The 7,113-nt window shown below is 43.5% G+C and overlaps 1 long non-coding RNA gene across 1 annotated transcript; it reads right to left on the bottom strand.

Annotated features, from left to right (window-relative positions):
- Positions 1-449: 449 nt before the first annotated feature.
- Positions 450-2,010, bottom strand: LOC309363502. Its single transcript, XR_014165369.1, has 2 exons — positions 1,744-2,010; positions 450-912 (listed from the first exon to the last, which is right to left on the bottom strand). It is a non-coding gene; the product is annotated as an uncharacterized lncRNA (long non-coding RNA).
- Between the last annotated feature and the right edge of the window lie 5,103 nt (positions 2,011-7,113).

The raw sequence follows: 7,113 nt of genomic DNA, 5'->3' as shown, positions 1-7,113 counted from the left end.
TTCATGCGGGAAATGCAGTGTCACGTGGAAATGACATAACTGAACGTAAGAATGAAAATATAAGAAACCAACAGAATCCAGAACAGATAGGTTCATTCATCCCTTCATGGGGCTGGTATTTTAAAGTAGCTCAATGAAGCTAGAAAATCATATTCTATCTGCATTTTTATTTCTGTATTTTGCAGGTTCGGTAAGCACTCAGAAGCATTAGCAGAGATCAAAATCTCTCCAGCCTTGCCTGGAGAATGCAAAGGGAGCGTCTGTAGATGTTTCAACACTGGGACAGATTTAGCAAAGCAATCTGGCTGTTTTGTTCTCATCCAGAAACAAAAAGCGCGCGCACACACACACACACACACAGGCTCAATTCAGTGATGATGGTGATGACAGCATCAGGAAATTAGAATTGATTGCATCTACCATAACATACTCATGATGTATTAAGGATATGTATTTGGTTAGTTATTTATTAAGAAAAGGAGGAGGAAATAAATAACACAAAGGCAGCGTTCAAAATTGACTGACAGATTGGTGGCAAGCAATGTATTTTTGTCTTCTGCTTAATTCCTGCTGCCGAAGAAGAAATCAAAGGGAAGCTGACATCATCCAAGGTGATCATTCACATAATTCTGTGTTGTTGTTGTTTTTTTTAAAAATAACAGCAACCCTGAGTCATCCCAGACCAAAAAGACCTGGGCTATGAACTCCAGATGACTGGTTTTATGTAGCACTCCTTGGTCACATTTCTGTGACATCCAATGTCTAGAGAGGACCCCATTGAGTAAACGGGTGCTTACAGTGTTAGGTATAAGTGCCAGCTGCTGCTGCTGCTGTGCTCTTCATGCGAGCATCCCAAAGTACATTGAATGTAAGAAAGAAACTCTTATTTTCCGCTTTTTACTTATTGCGTTCCTGTAAGACACAAGCACAACAACACTCCATTCTTCATGCTTTGTTAAGGGGTGTTCATGTTGGAGAGAGATGTTTGGAAGAGAGATTCTTACTCCCTCATAGCAGAGTTAGCACAATGGCAATTGCTCCAAGCACATTAACATGTGGTTAGATTTGCATCTGCCTCCATCCACCTTTAAACAAACATGCCCTATGATAATACTTAGGCGAGAATAAATCAGAGATGCTTAGCTTGACAAATAAATGAAAATTTTACTCCAGAGTTTCAGAAGTTACAGCAAACAATTGGCATTAAAATAAAGTAGAAAAAAATATTACAAATGACTTTTTAAAAGAAAATAATTTGATTTCCTTATAGAAGGATCATGCAATCTTTGGGTTAGCAAAGATGCAGGCTGTAGAAATCTTATTTTAGAGAGAATTTCCATTTGCGTGCAGCATTTGCTGAGCTGGGAGCCAAACCGTATGGCTCCTTCTTTGCTCATTTCAGGAACCGAGAGAGAAAAGAAAGCAAGGGAAGCAAAGGCTGCTGGATGCCTTCTAAGTCACACTCACTGGCAACTTGAGCTCAAGGCTCAGGTTAACCCTTTTGTTCTTGCAAGTGTGAGTAAGTAACTGTATATTACAACAGTTCACACACTGTAGTCAAAGAGTGCACACTAATTCTTGAGCTACATCCTCATATCATATGATACTGTTATTCTCATGTAACTCTCAATGAGTGTACAGTCTGTGTACACAGTGGCTTAAAGGGGCAAATCAACAAACTCACACAGTTGCTCATGTGTCGAGAGAGCTTGTGACTATATTTGGTGAAACATGTGTACAAACCTCTGGAGAGCCAGTGCATCAGTGAGGACTGTGTTCAAATCTCCACTCAGCCGTTGAATTTACCCTTAGTCACATATACCACATAGGGCTGTTCTGGAGGAATAAAAATGGAATAATACCTTAACCGAGGCTTGGGTACTTCAGCTGGCTGCTCTCTCTATGGCCCTGGAAAGTGGGCAAAAAAACAGTAGTCCTAGAGGGAAGGGCAAAAATACCACCGCAGTTACAGAGAGAGACAGGGGAACTGACCAAATGCTTTGCCTCTTTATTTGCATTCCAACCCTCTTCTAGCAACATGGCCCCAAATGTTCTAGCTGGAACGCCAGCAACGTATTAGCCGCCTGATCAAAGTTATCTTTGCTAACAGCCTCCTGAAATAATTGGATGGTTGGTAAATGAATCTAGCCTTTATTTCTTTCCTTTTCCATTTACAACTCCTCAGACCCCCGTCCTATTGTTTTACCTTTTACTCGCTGCCTAATAAATTATCAGTAATGCGCTCACATAAAACATTTATTGTCCTGAGCATCATGTGATTAGGAGTAGCTGCAAATTTCTGTCAATATAAATCTATGCACATTGATTTCTCATGAAAACAGCCCAGGACTTGTATGTCAGGACAGAGTGAAGTTAATATGTTTAACTTTTTTAAAAACAAAACACAAATGCTTTCTTTCTTTTTAACAAGAGCACAGACCCTCCTCACTTTGCCTGGCCAGAAAGGTCTTATGTTTTGACAATTGATGAAGTAAGCTAGTACAGTCATATCTCGGGTTACAGACGCTTCAGGTTGTGGACTGCCGAAACCCAGAAGTACCGGAACGGATTACTTCCGGGTTTCGGCGGCCGTGCATGCGCAGGAGCTGTGGGTTGCGAACATGCATCCCGCACGTATCACGTTCGCAACCCGAGCGTCCACTGTGCAAACCCCACAAACAAACAAAAAACCGGACAAATATTTTTGTCACACTCAAAAAAGGAAGGTCCTTTGTATAAGCCAAATATTTTCCAGTTGTTATTGGCCTTAATGTATAGGTGCCAAAGAGGCAATGCACAAAGCAAAGAACTTGGTAGGAGAGGTGCTTCAACAAGAGCACTTTTTATTTAATAATTTTTATACCACACTTTTCCTCCAAGGAGCTCAGCGTAGTGTTCATAGTCCTGCTCCTTCCCATATCTTCCTCACAACAACCTTACAGGGTAGGTAAGGCCAGGTGTGTGCTTTCCAGCAGGAGCTCACAGGAGCTTAGCTCTGGCACTTCTCAGGTGGGCACCATTGCCAATCTGAGAGAACAAGGGAGAAGTTTGTGGTGAGCTCCGGCGCCTCTTCTTCTAGAAAAATAGCACTGAGTAAGGCTGAGATAATAGCACTGGGTAAGATGCAGGTGGCACTGTGGTCTAAACCAGTGTTTCCCAACCTTGTGCCTCCAGATGTTTTTGGCCTACAACTCCCATCATCCCTAGCTAGCAAGACCAGTGGTCAGGGATGATGGGAATTGTAGTTCAAAAACAGCTGGAGGCCCAAGGTTGGGAAACACTGGTCTAAACAACAGAGACTAGGGCTTGCCGATTGGAAGTTCGGCGGTTCGAATCCCCGCAACAGGATGAGCTCCCGTTGCTCAGTCCCTGCTCCTGCCAACCTAGCAGTTCGAAAGCACGTCAGAGTGCAAGTAGATAAATAGGTACCACTCTGGCAGGAAGGTAAACAGCATTTCTGTGTGCTGCTCTGGTTCGCCAGAAGCGGCTTAGTCATGCTGGCCACATGACCCAGAAGCTGTACACTGGCTCTCTCGGCCAGTAAAGCGAGATGAGTGCCGCAACCCCAGAGTCATCTGCGACTGGACTAACGATTAGGGGTCCCTTTACCTTTACCTTTAAGGCTGAGAGGCAGTGACTGGCCCAAGGTCACCCAGTGAGCTTAATGGCTAAGTGGGGATTTGAACCCTGGTCTCCCAGGTCCTAGTGTGACACTCCAACTGCTACACCACATTGTCTCCACTGAAATAATTTCATAACTCACCATATTAACAAATTACAAATTGTCACAAAATGAAGTAACTCAATATGGGTAAGTGAACTGTAATACAGTCCTACCTTGGTTGTCGCACGCCTTGGTACTCAGACATTTTGGCTCCCAAACGCTGCAAACCTAGAAGTGAGTGTTCAGGTTTGTGAACGTTTTTCGGAAGCCGAATGTCCAACGCAGCTTCCGATAGAGTGCAGGAAGCTCCTGCAGCCAATCGGAAGCCGTGCCTTGGTTTTCGAACCGTTTCGGAAGTCGAACGGAAGTCGAACGGACTTCCGAAACAGATTAAGTTAACCAAGGTACAACTGTATAACATGGGGTCAGCAAACTTTTTCAACAGGGGGCTGGTCCACTGTCTCTCAGACCTTGTGGGGGGCCGGACTATATGGGGGGGGGAATGAACGAATTCCTGTGCCCCACAAACAACCCAGAGATGCATTTTAAATAAAAGCACACATTCTACTCATGTAAAAACATGCTGATTCCCAGACCGTCCACAGGCTGGATTTAGAAGGTGATTGGGCTGGATTCGGCCCCCAGGCCTTAGTTTGCCTACCCATGGTATAACATATCAATACTTGCCAGAAGAATGTAGCTCAAACTGGAGGGGGCACATTCTCTGTTTCTTACACACACATGCACACACGCAGTAACACTTTTTCTGACCTCAATATACTATAATACTCAGCATTCCTGACTTAAAAGCTCTCAGAGCTGCAGAGTATATGCTCTCTCTCTCTCTGTGTGTGTGTGTACATATTTTATACATAAGTATTTTCAAAGAATCTCTGTTAGAAGAGCACCTTAGGCAATATTTTAACAGCCTACATTGTACCTTTTGTAAAAGAAATTGGGTTTGAAACCACATGAAAGATGACAGTGGAACAAGGTCCTTTCTGCGCCTCTTTTTCAATTAAGCCTGGCAACAAGCTTAAGATTTTAGCAGCATTTTTGTTGTGCAGCAAAGGGGTCAAACATAGAACAACAGAACGACACAGTCTTGCTCCTCATTCGGTAAATTGGTGATATACGAAAGGAGAGTTGGTTCGTTTTCTGATTTGACTTTTGTCCCTTTGGGCTATGAGAGTTGTAAAACACATACTGGCTCCCTGTGGCCCTGCATTCCTGAGCACCCACAAATTTTGGTGCATGTTATGTACTGAAGTTCTCACCCTGGGCCAGCAGGGTGATACTGTAGATAGTTATGCAAATGAAGGATCGAAAGTGACGTTCCGTGATTGGATAGTTTGTATACAAATGAAGGATCAAAAGTGACATTCAGTGATTGGATAGTTTTAGAAAGTTGCAACAGTTACACTGTTCTGGAGCTCTATATAAGCAGGCTGACTGAGCTCCTCAGTTCAGTTCTGTTCTGGCCTTTTGAATAAACAAGAGCTGTTTGAAGAATCACTGTGTCGTCTGATATGCTCGCCCACAACTTAACAGTGCAACTTAACAGTTGCTAAAATAGTAGAGAGTTATGGTGGTGGTTTTTCTTATGAACAGATATTAGATTATTGCATAACAGTTTAAACAGGTTATCTGACACAGCAACAGCCAGTTTTCTGCTTTCCCAAACCCAAAACACCTCAATGAGGTTAGCAATTCAAAAAAAAATTGTCAAGAGATCGTGATTCTACCAGAATGTCAGGGATCGGGGTGTGACAGACAGGCCTTGGGTCACCCTTCTGGAAACCCCATAGCAAATCATGGAGAAACAACCAATCAGGAGGGAGTGAGGAGTAAAAAGGTATAATTTGACAGTTTAACTGCCAGATAGGGCCTGGCTAGGGAAGTAGATGGGTGATTAGGGGGTTGAAATTAAACCAGTTTAATTTCCTTAGGGAGAGATTTAAGAAAGGGGCTGGAGGCATTTTACAGGCAGGGTAAAGAGGATAGCCCATTCTCATAGGAATTGGATTTATGAGAAACAATCTTTTAGAGGAAAGTTATAAGTAAAGTTTTTAATTACATCTGTAAAAGAAGTTTTGACTGAAACAAAGTATTGTGCCTGTACAAGCAGAACCATTAAGCTTTATTCCTCAAAGAGTGCTTGTTAATAAAATTCCGGTTTTGTTTCCATTGTGCCTCATCTTTAATTTATTCCCAGTTCAACAATAACTGGTCACAGGACCCCCAAAACAACCATGAAAATCTTTGCATATAATTAAATGCTACTCTAGAAGCCCCAAATTCATAGGGATTCCTGACAGGGAGTATCTAAGTTCAAATCACACAGACTCGATCATGTTACTTCACCACTCTTCCTCCTTTTGCTCACCTCCCCGCCAGACCGGGCCAGCTCAAAACATGTTGCTGCCTGAGGCGAATCTGCAAACTTGTCTCAAATCAAGATGCCAGTTGAATTATTTTTGCATCAGAGACAGGGAATTCTACAAGCACCTCTCCTCTTCCGTGGCAGTGAGAACACAACAATAATAAAGACGTAACCATTTGCTACCTTTTCATGACACCCAAAATCGGCCACTCTGCCTAATGATAGAGACGGCTCTGCCACACACTCTGGGAGAATGAGCAGGAGTTGGCAATCAAAAGGAGGAAGAGGTTTTCTGGAGGGGAGGGCACCAAAAACATCTTGCCAGATCCACCCATTCACTACTGTGGGGTTCTCCTCCCCTCTCCACAACATCGGTGCGATAAAATGTGACTATCCACCCATGAGGTAGCAGCCTCATGCCTGGTCAAAGTATTTTCTCCATCATCTCTGACCAGAAATTGCTCTTTGGGGCTCAGGCAATAACTTTTCACGTCACTGGTCCATTTCAAATTAGAGATGCCAGGGTTTGAATCTGGAACCTTCTGCCCTGAAAGCATGTTAAAGGAAAAGGTAAAGGGACCCCTAACCGTTAGGTCCAATCACAGATGACTCTGGGGTTGTGACGCTCATCTCGCTTTACTGGCCAAGGGAGCCGGCGTACAGCTTCCAGGTCATGTGGCCAGCATGACTAAGCCGCTTCTGGCGAACCAGAGCAGCACACTGAAACGCTCTTTACCTTCCCACCGGAACATTACCCATTTATCTACTTATACTTTGATGTGCTTTCGAACTGCTTGGTTGGCAGGAGCAGAAACCAAGCAACGGGAGCTCACCCCGTTGCAGGGATTCGAACCGCCGACCTTCTGATTGGCAAGCCCTAGGCTCTGTGGTTTAACCCACAGTGCCACCTGCTGTGGCAAATACATAAAGGTCTCATGCTCCATTTGACCAATTCCTATACAAAATTTCATACTCCATAGAACTACATGGGGTACATTTGAAAGTGAAATGAAGTGCCAAAGTCCATTGAGGGAATCAAGGATATCCTTAATAGTGTGATCCTATA

The sequence above is a fragment of the Podarcis melisellensis genome (genome assembly GCF_964234715.1).
Source record: "Podarcis melisellensis genome assembly, chromosome: 1".
NCBI classification, from domain to species: Eukaryota; Metazoa; Chordata; class Lepidosauria; order Squamata; family Lacertidae; genus Podarcis; species Podarcis melisellensis.
The sequence above is the reverse complement of the archived record's forward strand: the minus strand, read 5'-3'. Positions and strand labels throughout refer to the sequence as shown.